This window comes from Pinus tabuliformis, chromosome 4_1 (genome assembly GCF_031772625.1).
Source record: "Pinus tabuliformis cultivar Carrire ecotype Pingquan chromosome 4_1, CPIR1, whole genome shotgun sequence".
NCBI classification, from domain to species: domain Eukaryota; kingdom Viridiplantae; phylum Streptophyta; class Pinopsida; order Pinales; family Pinaceae; genus Pinus; species Pinus tabuliformis.
Window position 1 is genome coordinate 697,108,539 of NC_142303.1, and position 18,399 is coordinate 697,126,937.

Sequence of the window (18,399 nt, forward strand, 5' to 3'; positions counted from 1 at the left end):
GACCTTACTGAATGGGAAGACGCTTCAAGGATGAGGATGTGGAAGCATTGTTTTGTGCTATTTATATTATCCAACCAAATTGGATAAACGAAGCAACAGATGAATGGAAGAAGAACGAAGAAGTATGGACACTTATTCAAAAGTTGCAAAAGATCCCAATTCAAGCAATATTGCCAGAAATTGAAGAGGAAGGAAAAATCATATTGGAACCTAGAGCAGTCACAGAAACAAGAACCCGACAGCTACGAAATCGATCAATTTCAGAGTATCTCACCAAGTGGAAAAAATTACCCGTTGAATATTCCACATGGGAGGACAAGAATTTTATATAGAAGCATCAAGAACTACTCAAGCGTTGAGGACAACGCTTTTTGAAGGAGAGGGGCATGTTAGGCCCCTATACTACTAGTGTAACCCCTTATTGTTATTAGTATAACCCACTTATTATATTGATGTACCCATGTAGTGCCCATATTGTTACTATTATGCCACATAGAAGCCCACCATTGTTACTGTTGTGCCCTACAATATTATTGTTATGTAGGCTTTGATTGTATTGGGACCACTTAGACTCCTATATATAGAAAGGAGGTATTTTCATTTGTATCATCCAAGAATTGTTCATTTATGTAATGTAAAGGAGGTTTCCCCCTCGAAGAGGCTGATTTCTAAGGCGTGGATCTCTCTTTTCTATCTTTTTGTGAGCTGGTTTCATAACACTTTGACTCGGTTGAATTATACCAGCCTCTAGCATTTCTGCAACCATACATTAAATTTCACTTTTTTGGACATATGGATATCTGTACGGCCTGATGTTTGGAGGAACACTTCCTGGAATCAGATGAATAGCATGATCATGATCACGCATAGGTGGGAGACCTTTGGGAGTCTCAAATACCTTGGAATGATTGTCCATGACTTTTTGGAGATCTGGAGAAATAGATGATTCCAATGTGGAAACATCTAGCGAACATAATTGTGCAATTACACCTCTTTGCTCCTTTTTTAGAAGCTTTGTCATGCCATTAGAGTTGATTATCTTTCCTGGTTTCCCTACAATACCCCTTAATTCAACTTCCTTTCCTTCCACAGAAAATTTCATGAAAAGTTCTTGAAAATTAAAAGCTATTGTACCCAAGGATTGTAGCCATTGGACTCCTAGTACAACATCAGCACCTCCCATTGGAATGGAAACCATTGGGCTAGTCAATACATATGCTCCCATGGATAGCTTGATATTATGGCACTTTTTAGAACAATTTATTGTTCCTCCATTTTCAATCATCACTTGACACTCTGGTGCCGGATATAGGAAGCAATTCAATTCTTTTGCTACCCTACAATGAATAAAATTGTGGGTGCTTCCTGAATCAATCAACACTATTACCATTTTCTTCTTGATTTGTCCTTCTATCTTGATGGTTTAAGGAGTGGTAATTCCCGCTAATGCATTACAAGATATGGTCGGATTTATTTCTTCTTCATCTAGGCTTTGTTCCTGGAATATATCCTCTTCTTTTGACCTTTCTTGCTCCTTTTCTTCTTCCTCTTCACAATCTATGTAGAATAATTTCTTCTCAGCACACTTATTACCTTTTGTGTATTTGCTATCACAATTGTAACAAAGCCCTTTTGCTCTTTTTTCTTCCAATTGTTGTGGTGTCAACCTTGTAGGTTGTGGAAGACTATGGGCAACAACACTTCCGCCTTTATAGTTGTGAATGGTATGCTTCCTAGTTGCCATAATTTTGCTTTCCGTTTTTCTTGCTAACCTGAATGCCTTCTCTAATGAATCAGGTTCCCAAAGGCGCACATCATGTTGGATATTATCCTTTAAAGACCCTATGAACACATCAATCCTATGCTCCTCTGGAATATCTTTTACCCTTATGTTCAATTTTTGGAACTCCTCAATGTGCTCCATTATTGAACCCTTTTGGTTGAGACTTATCAATTGGCTAAAAAAAGTGTTGCTTTTTGTATCCTCATAATGTGCTATCAATTCTTCCGTAAAAATTGCCCAAGTGATAAACTGTTTATGAGAACAAAGCCATTGATACCATACAAACTGATTTGGTTCCAAATATAAAGTTTCCATACATACCTTTTGTGTGTTTTTCACATTATTGAGATCGAAGAATTGCTCCATCTGTAATATCCATGTGGCGGGATCCTTGCCATCAAACTTCCTCATATCGATCTTTGGAACATGGTGAGTCTTCGATCCAACATTAGAGTCTATGGAATCATGATTAACATTTCTTTTGTTCTCATCATGAGTTTCCTTTAGTACTCTTTCACCAAGGATAATTTTAGGGGCGAATGTTCGCCCTTTGGCGAAATTAAGGGGTTTTAAATTTTTAGTGGGCGAATATTTTGTATCACAGTACATTTTTACAAATAACCTCAAATAGCGCACCTTATTTTAAGGGAGAGGGTAAAAAAACTAAATTTAGCCCTTGAAATTATGACTTACAACCTTCCATTCGCCCATTTTCAAGAATAGGTTTTATTTAAGTGAATCCATTCGCCCATTTTCAAGAATAGGTTTTATTTAATGAATCCTCTGGGCCAAATACCATATTTATAAAAGAGGTATGGTAAATTAATAAAAATATAAATAAATGAGAGGTATGGTAAATAAATAAAACATTTTTTATATTTACTCCATAAGTCACCTTATATACATGTAAGGGTGTAAACAAATAAAAATATAAGTAAAGTGGAGGTATGGTAAATAAATAAAACGTCTTTTTATACTTACTCAAAAGGTATGGTAAATAAATAAAAATATAAATAAACTAGATGTATCGTAAATAAATAAAACCTCCTTTTATATTTAGTCCATAAGCCTCGTTCTATTTATGAAGGCTCAAGAAAAAGGTTTTATTTAAGTGAATCCTATGGGCCAAATACCATATTTGTAAAAGAGGTATGGTAAATTAACAAAAATATAAATAAACGAGAGTATGGTAAACAAATAAAACATTTTTTTATATTTACTCCATAAGTCACCTTATATTTACGAACACTCAAAAAATGGGTTATATTTAGGTGAAACCTATGGCCAAAATACTATGGGACAAATACCATGGACTAGATTGTTATTAATACCATGCAAAAAACCATTATTAACCCTAATATTAGAATTAATAAAAATAAAAATGGCACATGGTATTGACCCATGGTATTCACCAAAATGGAACATGGTATTGACCCATGGTATTCACATGGAATGTAGCCTATTTAAATGGGGGAATTAAACCATCATGTAGCATATGCTAAGATTCACTAGGACTTTACAAAGTTTTATTATTTAGTGAAAGACTCGCCAAGATCTTACAAGATTTTATAATTGAGTAAAATATTCGCCATGCCTGGTGAGGGATTTGCCAAAAAATTATATATACATATTATATTATTGATAAAATCGCCTTCCATTTTTCCTATATACCATGGAGATTCGCCCATTTATTATATTTATAAATTTAGGACTATTTCTTGTAGCAACTTATTCATATTTAAAATTTTCTGTCTTTCAATATTTCTTGTAGCAACTTATTCATATTTATCTTCAATTCGTCCATGTCTATCTTCAAATCTATCTTCAAATCATCCATCTTAGCTTCCACGTCAATCATCTTAGCTTCTACGCCTTTCTTTAAACAGTCCATCTTAGCTTCTACACATTTCTTTAAACCATCCATCTTAGCTTCTACATCTTTCTTTAAACCATCCATCTTAGATTCTGTTCCTTTTTGTGCAAGGGACAATTGTTGCACTTGGTCTTGTAATTTTGATATATCATGTTGCATTTCTTCCTCTTCTTCATGAGTCATGCTAGAGCTTTCAGGTTCCTTACTAGGTGTTTGCATTTTCTTTCCTCGGGGCATCAGTTACCGATAATAATGCTCTACTATGCCCTTTGAATTCCTTCAAAATAAATTTTCAAACCAAGCTTAAGCAAAAATTTAAGAAAATCTACACACCTTTTTTCACTTTGTAGGAGCTCGATATTGCCTCTGATTTATCTCTGTACTTTCCAATCATCTACTTCTGAATTTGTGAGCTATAGTAGCACTCTGTGTCCTCTTTCCAATGCCACAAGTTTGACCCAAATTGGATTCTCCAAGGAAGAGTTATGTGAAATCTCCCACAGTGACTTGCTTATAGACTAGTTCAATAGAGCGAACTTGTATGACGCGCCACGAGTCACTGTTTCGAGCTATGGATATGAAACATGCATACACGAAACTAAATTTTGTCCTCTTTCTTTACCTTTTTACGAAATTTCAATCCGATCCTCAGAGAGAAAGTTATGACGATTTTCCCCAGGTCACCTGTTTTTAATGTAATTCAGGAGTCTATAAAAAGACCAACTTCCTCAGATCATATCTCCGAACATACCGCGCGAAAAGCTCTGAAATTCGGACCCACGGTTCAGCGCCAATTCTTCTCAAATGGGTTTTTTTGTGACTTCTGAAACGTCCCAGAAGAAAAGTTATAGCGAAAATACCACGCTGACCTGTTTGGAGCAGCGAAACCCTAGAATCCAAAGCTCTGATACCAAATGTTATGAAACTAGCTCAAGAAAAGATAGAAAAGATAGATCAACGCCTTAGAATTCAGCCTCTTCGAGGGGGCGACCTCCTTTACATTACATAAATGAACAATTATTCGATGATACAAATGACAAAACCTCCTTTCTATATATAGGAGTCTAAGGAGTCACAATATAATCCAGTCGACCTAACAATAATAATATAAAGCCACAAGAATAACAATAGAGGGATTCTATGGGGCATAGAAATAACAATATGGGGGTAATAGGGGCACAAAAATATAAATAAGGGGTATAACTACAATAGTAATGGGGTAATCACTAGTATTATAGGGACCCAACAAAACCTCACGACTATAGTCTAGTTTCAAGTTTTTAACCTTCTGGGGTTGTATCCAAGTTTCCCACTAGTTTGCTTCACTTAGCTCAAGGAGCTTCTCTAGATTACTTGGCATCTCTTACCTTCTCAATCCCCTTCCTCTTCTTTCATGATTCGTTCAGCCCCCAAGCCCTTCTCAAATCTCTCCTCTTGGGGAAACGGTGTGCAACAACCAATAACTATCTTAGGAGGTTTATGTAATGAATTTTTTGTTTCTAGAAAATATATGTATTTATTTCACATATCATTTTAAAGTCACTTGGCAAGGTCAGTCATGATTTCCTTAATTCTTCTGTTGGAACATAATATGATAATAAAATATCGAATTAAAACAATAATGAGTACAATAACATGTCCATGTCATTCAGGGTGTTACATATTCCCCCTCTTATGAGGAACACCATCGCTAGTGTTCATTATAACTCATAAAAATAAAGCAGGATAAGCCTTACATATAACATCCTCGTCTTCCCAGGTAGCCTCCTCTCAGCCAAAGTACTTCCATTGCACTTTAACCTGGGTGATGACTCGTCTCCATAATGTTGTTTCTGTCTAATAGAGAATATGATGAGGATCTTCTAGGAATTCTCCTTCCAGTTCGACATTCCCACCATAATGAATTATTATCATTTTATTTTGAAACTTGATACATACATATATACATATTTTTATGCACAAGAATTTAATTCACTACTTAAATTACTTGTACATAGTCCAAGTTAATTATATGCTTAGAATAGTACATATACGTTTTTAGTAGAGAGACATGAAAGACTTTGTCAATGTGGATATGGCTTGGTAGAAAAATTTTGTATGCTACTAGCCCAATTCGTTCCAATATTTGAAAGGGACCGCAATACCGAGGTGCTAATTTAGCACATGTACTCCACTATAGAGTGCTTTTCCTTGTCTTGATTTGTAAATATACATGATCCCCTTCCTTGAACTCTCTGTAGGTTATTTTCCTATCTATATAAGCTTTTTACCTATACTGAGAAGCCTTTAAATTATGACCAACATTTTCAATTGTTTGCTCCATTTTGGTTAGCATGTCAGGACCTAATGCCAGTTTGTTGATGGGGCTGCCCTAGTCCATGGGTATCCTACATTTCCTCCCATACAATACCTCAAAGTGGATCATTCCTAAGGAGTTAGGGTATCCATTGTTATAGTAAAATTCAATCAAATGGAGGTAATCCTCCCATTTACTTGAATGTTGCATCACAAACATTCTTAACATCTCTTCCAATGCCTAATTGGATCCCTCTGTCTGCCTATCCATTTGAGGGTGATAGGCTATGCTAAATTTAGTTTGTGTAACAAAACTAGAGAAAAGATTCTTCCAAAATGAAGATGTAAACTTTACATATCGATTAGAGATTACCACTTTGGGTATCCCATGTAGCCTGAATATTTATTTCATAAATATATAAGAAATTCGAATAGATTTATAGGTGGATTTCATTGGTATAAAATGAAAGGTCTTGCTTAATTTGTCAACTACAACCATAATAGGGTCATTTTTATTTTTGGTTATGGGCAGACCTATAATAAAGTCCAACGTGATTGTTTCCCACTTCCATTCAGGAATAGGAAAGGGGTGGTAACCAAGTGGGATGTTGATGTTCCGTTTTCACTCGTTGGCTAACTACCATTACAAATCATAAGAATTTATAGTGGCAGGATGCTCCAGTCTAGTTCCTAGTGATGGAGGCAGCCTAATGTCATAGTGGACATGCTTATTCATATAGGCAGTATCCTTTCAAAGTGATCCAATTTATGTTATAAGAGACATTGTCCCATTTCCATGCTAGCCAATCAATCAAGCATATGTGAATGGTTTCTTTCTGAATCATTAATGAAACTAATAGTTGTATTCATGTCTTCATGTCAGTCTTTGTTGAGTTTTTGCACAAGTTTGGTGATATGTCTCAATTCACTAATAAGGTTGTATTGGGAGGAACTAAGTCCTCAATTCCAAGAGTGTGGGCTAGAATGGGGTCCAGCATCTCATGATTCCCGCATCTCCCACAAGTTGTATTTCTTATTTAATCCTTTGTGGAATTCCAATTATAGGTCTACATCATTGATGAATCATTACACTCCAATCTATATAACAATACCTCCTACAAGCCAAAAAACTATTGCCATGAAAACTAACATCAATACACCTAGATAGAGTACACCCATAACCCAAATATGTACATTGTAGAAATATATAGGGAGCCAAGGCTAAAATTTGCAGTATTAGAGTATAAGCACATCTAACCCTCCATTAAAACACCAAAAACTTGAGGTCCTTCTAAAACAGGACAACCCAATGTTGATGGATGAACTTGTGTATTTTAGTCCACCCACCAGCACAATTGGCCCCATCACCAAAAAATAAACCCTGGACTAATCCAAAACCTCGAAAACAACCTTAATGTGGATCAAGAAAATGAAAGAACCAATGTCCACAATTAATTAAGAATAAGGCCAAGACTGGTGAATTATGGTAGGTCCTAACCACATAGAGACTAACACAATGTAGATGACATCAATACATAGATAGTTAACTTCGTGATGTACAAACCATAGACATACCACTCTATGTAGAAGATGTCCTAGCACATTTCATTGTTTGTCTAGTGTGTACCATTTGATCAAGAGAACTATTTTTTCTACCACCTAGCATTGTAAAACCACGAGGAAATTTCTTTTAAAAGAGTCAAAGTGGTGCTTTGACTCGACAAGCTTGGAATGATCCTAGACTCACACTATACCAGGGCAACTTGCCCATCTTAAAACATCATAGAATTCATTATAGAAGTTTTCCCATATTAATGCTCATTTTATCCCCAGTTTGAGCATGAAAAGACATGGGTGCCATGCTTCAACCAATGTAGCTACTACTACCCCCATCATCTTATTCCATGTAATAAAAAATCCTTTCAACAATTAGCATAAATTCACATGTTATTCCGTGCTTGAGGGGTGTTAGGCCACCCATCCTTAATTATAATTGAAGTTTAACTAGTGGCAGGCACCTCCTTGAGCCTCACTTCATGATGTTTTTTCAACCCCAATGGGTGTTTATAGATCTGTGTAACTCCCATGTATATTTGTATCTTAATTACTAATTTAAATCTCTACCATCTTAAGGGGAGCCCCTACTGAGGAAATATGTAATTAGGAATGTGACATGTAAGCATATGGTGGAGATTTAAAACACATTTGAAAATTTTTTGTATCTACATTGTACTTATTTAATTTTTATTCTTTCTACATAATCTATTATTATGAAGCTATACTCTCGTAACTGATTAGATTTTAATTTTATTATTTTCATATATTTGGATGAGAGAGGGATGCATTACATATATACAATGAAAACAACACTGATTGGATAACGGTATGGATGAATGATGGAAAAAATCAATTTATGGTAACTTACCATGGCATGGTGTGACTACATTAGTCAGTGAACATAAACATGGTAGTGTGTCCATGAATACTATTTAAGTTTTTTAAAATATTATATTGATTTATTTGGTGATTTTTTTCTTAATTTTCATAAATTGTAGATATAATTATTTTTATCAATTAATAATGCATATTTTTACATGTGTGGCATTATGCAATTAAAATGCTAGGAGGCTATGTGATGTAATGGCAAAAAATTCCACATCAAAATGTTGTATTAGAAGATGAAAATTTCTAATATTAGGATTTTCAAAGTATTTCAGGTTAATCATGTTTCCTCTAGAAGCGATATACATCCAGGAGTCTCTAAAATTAGATACTACTATTTGCAAGATATATTTTAGTGTGAATTTAAATCATTCAAAACATATTTTTTTTGACGTCAAACGGTAAAATTTACAAATGAATGAATGTGATCTTGACAAAATTTTTGTTAAACGTGATAATGGATTTACCATGCTTAATAAAATGAATATTAAGTTTCCATGTGATGTTGGAATCTCATATGGGTTCTTTGCCCCAACCCTGCCTCACATCACTCTTAGTTTCCAATTACCCAATTTGTATACTATAAATTAGAAATTAGGTGTAATCCTTAGGAATACAGCACACAATTTTAGACAACAAGGGTACACTTCACATTACAACATAAATTAGGATACAATACAATGTCTTATATATTCTAACTTATTACAACATTTCTTTCTAGTGCACCCTAGCAAAAATGATGTATCTCCTTCCAAATCCTAGCTAGAGAATTTACCATGCACAATGTCTCGCCAACAATATTGTATGATGTCAAGGAATCTGTCTTAGCTATCCTAGGTGCATCAAACGATCCATTACAACCTAGAATCGTTGAAATGAATGCATGGTTGGAACATTTTTTCATAAAAGAAGTCCTAAAGGATATTTATCGAAACTTACATGACACAATCTCCATTAGCATTAAATATTGTGGTTGTTTTCTAAGGATTTATCTCACAAACCTTAGTTCTTGCAACATGTCAATGTTAGTGCTCCAATACTTCTCTTAATTCTATCTCACACAAACCCTAGTGCCTATAGTCTAGACAATTTTTAACCCTTGCATCACAAAATAAAATGACTACAATATGATTACAAAAGGAAGACATGGATTATCTATTGACTAAGTTTCAAGAATGAGGAAACTCTCCTCATTTTATAACATAGGTGAATTATGCCAAAAATAATATAAAATGCACCAAGTGCATAAAAATGTAATATAATCTATTAGGGTTTATCCACATCAAAGGTAATTTGTTAAAGATGTACAAGAATCATGTGGTGGTTTCACGCCAACTCCAAAGTGATGGGGTCTCTAAGCTAAGGATCACATTTCAATTACCCCTCATTACATGGTTTTGTGCTCTTTAATGCTCCTTATGTGGTCCTAGGGTAAGTGGCTTTATTACTAGTGCATGTTAAGATGCCATCATTGACATAATGCACGTAATGTAGATGATAATTCAACATATGATATCTTCCCGAATCTAGATTATTTTAGGGCCAAAAGACACCTCTACACATATACCAAGAAAAATCATCCATCTATGGTAAGATATCTAAATTTTGAGCAACCAAAATAGTCTAGGCTATAAGAAAGTTATTAAGATTTCATGATTCACTCAACATAACATGAATTTTACCACTAAAATTTCAAGAATGAGAGAGAGGGAGAGTCACAGACAAAGGGAGAGAGTAGGAGAGATAGGGAGAGTGATCGAGGAGGAGGGGATAAGAGAGTTTGTTTGAGAAACATGATACTCTTGATAGATACATATGTTATTTTATTTTTTTATATACTTTGGTTCAATGTCATTTGATCTAGTTTATGTAAATTTATATAGTTGAATAAGACTAAGTATTTGGTAGAGGAATGATGTGGCTTAGTTAATGAATCTCTGGGCCATTGATATACCTATACACCATGAAATGCCTATAGTGTGTATCTTTGCTTAGAAATTTGTTTATTTTAAATCAAGATTTGATTTCATTTACTTTCAAAAAATTTATCTCGGTCAACACTTATGAGTCTATGGAGGAATATGTGGAGGAATATTTTTCTTGATATTTGAGCAAACATATTTAGGCCTTTTCTTGTAAATAATCATTGAAGATTTAATTCTGAATTTTATTTATTTAAATATTTTAAAATGAGTATATTACAAATATTGTTTAATGATATTGATTTGTTTTAAACAAGTACATTTTTCACATTTAACATTTCTTTTGGAAAACGTTTTTTTGGACTTTATTTCCACCAAAAATCTAGGGAACATACAACATAATTTATAGTGCACTTTAACCAACCTATATCTATCTTAATTCCATATCTAGCAAGCGGTGAGAGGGATCAAATATTTTGAGACCCAAACTATTTTTGTGAGTGCAAAACCTGAGGAAAGGTTTACAAATTAGTAGATTTGCTCCGTCTCTTCACTTGATAGATTTGGATTTATGATGTATCTATGGTAGTTTTTATAGAAGATGTATTATAAGTGAAGTATGAATGTTTATAAAAAATGAATTTGTGTCTCCTAAAATTTAAAATTAACTGATATAACATTGAATATAATTGTAAAAAAAATATTATCATATAAATAATATCAATAATATTAATGTTTCAATATGTTGTTTGTTTTAAGTTTTACGTTTCACTATTGTGTAACACTATTATACTAATCATTATCATTATTTAATTCATGTTATTACTATATTAATAATTTTAATTCATGTTATTACTATATTGTTTGTTTGTTTTATGTTTTATGTTTTACTATTTTATAACACTATTATACTAATAATTATCATTATTTAATTCATGTTATTACTATATTAATAATTTTAATTCATGTTACTACTATATTGTTTGTTTGTTCTATGTTTTATGTTTTACTAATTTGTAACACTATATTGTAACACTATTATACTAATCATTACATTATTTAATTCATGTTATTACTATATTAATGATTTTGATTTATGTTATTACTATATTTTTTGTTTGTTTCATGTTTTATGTTTTAGTATTTTGTAACACTATTATACTAATCATTATCATTATTCAATTCATGTTATTACTATATTAATAATTTTAATTCATGTTATTACTATATTGTAACACTATTTTGTAACACTATTATACTGATCATTATCATTATTTAATTCATGTTATAACTATATTGTTTGTTTGTTTTATGTTTTATGTTTTACTATCTTGTAAAACTAATTTGAAAAACTATTGTACTAATCACTAATAATTAATAACTTTAATGCATGTTATTAGGATATTGTTTGTTTGTTTTATGTTTTCTTTTTTACTATTCTATAACACTATTTTGTAACACTATTATACTAATCATTATCATTATTTATTTCATATTGATGACGATGATGATGATGGTTAACGTCCACTGAGACCGAATGGGTCTATCGGACCTACAATTTTCTTAGTTTTTAATTATCTGGCTCCTTGTCTTTCTTGGCGATATTGGTGTTGTAGCTTTCATTTTCTTCTCTACAGTCTTCCAACTTCCTTTATCTTGCATCTCCTTCATCTCTTCTGGTTCTTGGGACATTGGTGTCTTAGCTTCGTGATCTATTGTGTTTGTCCTTTTGAAGATAGTCGGAGAAGAAGTTTGGTCTAGGAGATCTATTTTGCTGTTAAACGAAGATTTATTTTGTGCATTATTCGAATCCTCATCAATGTTGATTTGTTGGGAAGGACTTTCTCCCTGTTTGCCTTGAGAGTTGTTTCTTTCTTGCCTGATTTCTTGTGATTCAGAGCTTTCTCTAGAGTATTCTTCTTTTATGACAGTGTAGTGTTCTTTTTGTGCTCCTTCCCACCATGTAGATCTGTGATGGTTATTTAATTCATATTATTATTATATCAATAATTTTAATTCATGTCATTATTATATTAATAATTTTAATTTATGTTATTACTATATTTTTTGTTTGTTTTATGTTTTTTGTAACACTGCTTTGTAACGCTGTTATACTAATCATTATCATTATTTAATTCATGTTATTACTATATTAATAATTTTAATTCATGTGATTACTATATTGTTTGCTTGTTTTATGTTTTATGTTGTACTATTTTGTAACACTATTATACTAATCATTAGAATTATTAAATTCATTTTATTACTATATTGTTTGTTTGTTTTATGCTTTATGTTTTACCATTTTGTAACACTATTATACTAATCATTATCATTGTTTAATTCATGTTATTACTATATTAATAATTTTTATTCATTTTATTACTATATTGCTTGTTTGTTCTATGTTTTATGTTCTACTAATTTCTAACACTATTTTGTAACACTATTATACCAATCATTATCATTATTAAATTCATGTTATTACTATATTATACTAATTTGTAACACTATATTTTACATTTTACTAATTTGTAACAATATTATTCTAATGATTATCAATTTTTAATTCACATTATTACTATATTGTTTTTTGGTTTTGTGTTTTATGTTTTACTACTTTGTAACACTATTATACTAATCATTAACATTATTTAATTCATGTTATTACTATATTAATAATTTTAAATTATGTTATTACTATATTATTTGTTTGTTTTATGTTTTATGTTTTACTATTTTGTAACACTTATACTAATCATGATCATTATTTATTTCATGTTATTACTATATTAGTAATTTTAATTCATGTTATTAATATATTGTCTGTTTTATGTTTTACTATTCTGTAACACTATTTTGTAACACTATTACACTAATAATTATCATTATTCAATTCATGATACTAATCATTATCTTTATTTATTTCATGATATTACTAAATTAATAATTTTAATTCATGTTATTAATATATTGTTTGTTTTATGTTTTACAATTCTGTAACACTATTTTGTAACACGATTATACTAATCATTATCATTATTTAATTCATATTATTACTATAGTAATAATTTAAATTTATGTTATTACTATATTGTTTGTTTTATGTTTTATATTTTACTATTCTGCAACACTATCTTGTAACATTGTTATACTAATCATTATCATTATTTAATTCATGTTATTACATATTAATAATTTTAATTCATGTTATTAAGATATTTTTTGTTTGTTTTATGTTTTACAATTTTGTAGCACTATTTTGTAACACTATTATACTAATCATTATCATTATTTAATTCATGTTATTACTATATTAATAATTTTAATTCATGTTACTACTATATTGTTTCTTTGTTTTGTGTTTTATGTTTTACTAGATTGTAACACTGTAATGTAAAACTATTATACTAATCATTATCATTATGTAATTCATGTTATTACTATATTAATAACTTTAATCCATGTTATTAGCATATTGTTTGTTTGCTTTATGTTTTATGTTTTACTATTTTGCAACACTATTTTGTAACACTACTATGCTAATCATTATCGTTAGTTAATTCATGTTATTACTATATTTGTTTGTTTGTTTTATGTTTTATGTTTTACTATTTTGTAGCACTATTATAATAATCATTATAATTACTTAATTCATGTTATTACTATATTGTTTGATTGTTTTATGTTTTACAATTTTGTAACACTATTTTGTAGCACTATTTTGTAACACTATTATACTAATCATTAACATTATTTAATTTATATTATTTCTATATTAATAATTTTAATTCTTCTTATTACTATATTGGTTGTTTGTTTTATGTTTTACTATATTGTAACACTATTTTGTAACATTATTATACTTATCATTATCATTATTCAATTCATGTTATTACTATATTAATAAATTTAATTCGTGTTATTAATATATTGCTTGTTTGTTTTATTTTTCATGTTTTACTATTTTGTAACACTATTATACTAATTGTTATTACTATATTAATAATTTTAATTCATGTTATTACTATATTGTTTGTTTGTTCTATGTTTTATGTTTTACTATATTGTAACACTACTATACTAATCATTATCATTATTTAATTCATGATATTACTATATTAATAATTTTAATTCATGTTATTATTGTATTATTTGTTTGTTTTATGTTAAATGTAGTAATCATTATCATTATTAATTCATGTTATTAGTATATTAATAATTTTAATTCTTGTTGTTACTATATTGTTTGCTTGTTTTATTTTTTTTGTAACACTATTGTACTAATCATTATTATTATTTAATTCATGTTATTACTATATTAATAATTTTAATTCATGTTATTAATATATTGTTTGTTTATTCTATGCTTCATGTTTTACTAATTTCATAACACTATTATACTAATCATTATCATTTTTTAATTCATGTTATTACCATATTGTTTGTTTCGTTTATGTTTTATGTTTTACTATATTGTAACTCTATTTTGTAAAACTATTATACTAATCATTATCATTATTTAATTCGTGTTATTACTATATTGTTTGTTTGTTTTATGTTTTATTTTTACTATTTTATAATGCTATTTTGTAACACTATTATACTAATCTTATCATTATTTAATTCATGTTATTGCTATATTAATAATTTTAATTCGTGTTGTTAGTATATTGTTTGTTTGTTTCATGCTTTATGTTTTACTATATTGTAACACTATTTTGTAACACTATTATACTAATCATTCTAATTATTTAATTCATGTTATTACTATATTAATAATTTTAATTCATTTTATTACTATATTGTTTGTTTGATTTATGTTTTATGTTTTACTATATTGTAACACTATTTCGTAACACTATTATCCTAATCATTATAATTATTTAATTCATGTTATTACTATATTAATAATTTTAATTTATGTTATTACTATATTGTTTGTTTGTTTTATGTTTTATGTTTTACTATTTTGTAACACTTATACGAATCATTATCATTATTTATTTCATTTTATTACTATATTAATAATTTTAATTCACTTTATTACTATATTGTTTGTTTGATTTATGTTTTATGTTTTACTATATTGTAACACTATTTCGTAACACTATTATCCTATTCAATATAATTATTTAATTCATGTTATTACTATATTAAAAATTTTAATTTATGTGATTACTATATTGTTTGTTTGTTTTATGTTTTATGTTTTTCTATTTTGTAACACTTATACGAATCATTATCATTATTTATTTCATGTTATTACTATATTAATAATTTTAATTCATGTTATTAAAATATTGTTTGTTGTATTTTTTAAGTTTTAATATTCTGTAACACTATTTTGTAACACTATTATACTAATCATTATCATTATTTAATTCATATTATTACTATATTAATAATTTGAATTCATGTTATTACTATATTAATAATTTTAATTCCTGTTATTAATATATTGTTTGCTTTATCTTTTATGTTTTACTATTCTGTAACACTATTTTGTAACATAATTATACTAATCATTATCATTATTTAATTCATATTATTACTATATTGTTTATTTGTTTTATGTTTTATGTTTTACTATATTGTAACAGTAATTTGTAACACTATTATACTAATCATTATCATTATCTAATTCATGTTATAACTATATTGTTTGTTTGTTTTATGTTTTATGTTTTACTTTTTTGTAACACTATTATACTAATCTTATCATTATTTAATTCATGTTATTACTATATTGTTTGTTTTTAGTTTTATATTTTACTATTCTGTAACACTATTTTGTAACATTGTTATACTAATCATTATCATTATTTAATTCATGTTATTACTATATTAATAATTTTAATTCATGTTATTAAGATATTGTTTGTTTGTTTTATGTTTTACAATTTTGTAGCACTATTTTGTAACACTATTATACTAATCATTATCATTATTTAATTCATGTTATTACTATATTAATAATTTTAATTCATGTTACTACTATATTGTTTGTTTGTTCTATGTTTTATGTTTTACTAATTTGTAACACTATTTTGTAACACTATTATACTAATAATTATCATTATTTAATTCATGTTATTACTATATTGTTTGTTTATTCTATGTTGTACTATTTTGCAACACTATTTCGTAACTACTAATCATCATCATTAGTTAATTCATGTTATTACTATATTTGTTTGTTTGTTTTACTATTTTGTAACATTATTATACTAATCATTAACATTATTTAATTTATATTATTTCTATATTAATAATTTTAATTCTTGTTATTACTATAATTTTTTTGTTTTATGTTTTACTATATTGTAACACTATTTTGTAACATTATTATACTTATCATTATCATTATTTAATTCATGTCAGTACTATATTAATAAATTTAATTCATCGTATTAATATATTGCTTGTTTATTGTTTTATGTTTTATGATTTTGTAACACTATTATGTGGCAATATTTTCTAACACTATTATACTAATCATTATCATTATTTAATTCATGTTATTACTATATTAATAATTTTAATTCATGTTATTACTATATTGTTTGTTTATTTTATGTTTTATGTTTTACTATTTTGTAACACTATTATACTAATCATTATCATTATTTAATTCATGTTATTACTATATTAATAATTTTAATTCATGTTACTACTGTATTGTTTGTTTGTTTTGTGTTTTATGTTTTACTATATTGTAACACTATTTTGTAACACTATTATACTAATCATTATCATTATTTAATTCATGATATTACTATATTAATAAATTTAGTTCATGTTATTTCTATATTGTTTTTTTGTTTTATGTTTTTTGTTTTACTATTTTGCAACACTATTTTGTGACACAATTAATCATTATCATTGTTTAATTCATGTTTTTACTATATTTTGTTTTATGTTTTATATTTTACTATATTGTAACGCTATTTTGCAACACAATTATACTAATCATTATCATTATTAATTCATGTTATTACTATATTAATAATTTAAATTCTTGTTGTTACTATATTGTTTGCTTGTTTTACTTTTTTTGTAACACTATTGTACTAATCATTATTATGACTTAATTCATGTTATTACTACATGTATAATTTTAATTCATGTTACTACTATTTTGTTTGTTTGTTCTATGCTTCATGTTTTACTATTATACTAATCATTATCATTTTTTAATTCATGTTATTACTATATTAATAATTTTAATTCATGTTATTACCATATTGTTTGTTTGGTTTATGTTTTATGTTTTACTATATTGTAACTCTATTTTGTAAAACTATTATACTAATCATTATCATTATTTAATTCGTGTTATTACTATATTGTTTGTTTGTTTTATGTTTTATGTTTTACTATTTTGTAACACTATTATACTAATAATTAACATTACTTAATTCATGTTATTACTATATTGTTTGTTTGTTTTATGTTTTATTTTTACTATTTTATAACACTATTATACTAATCTTATCATTATTTAATTCATGTTATTTCTATATAAATAATTTTAATTCGGGTTGTTACTATATTATTTGTTTGTTTTATGTATAACACTTTTATACTAATTATGATAATTATTTAATTCATGTTATTACCATATTAATTGTTTTAATTCATGTTGTTATTATATTGTTTGTTTGTTTTATGTTTTATGTTTTACTATATTGTAGAACTATTTTAAACAGTATTATACTAATCATTATCATTATTTATTTCATGTTATTACTATATTAATAATTTTAATTCATGTTATTACTATATTGTTTGTTTGTTTTATGTTTTATGTTTTACTATATTGTAACACTATTTTGTAACAATATTATACTAATCATTATCATTATTTAATTCATGTTATTACTATATTGTTTGTTTGTTTTATGTTTTATTTTTTACTATTTTGTAACACTATTATACTAATCATTGTAATTATTTAGTTCATGTTATTGCTATATTAATAACTTTAATTAATGTTATTACTATACTGTTTGTTTGTTTTATGTTTTATATTCTACTATATTGTAACACTCTTATACTAATCATTATCATTATTTAATTCA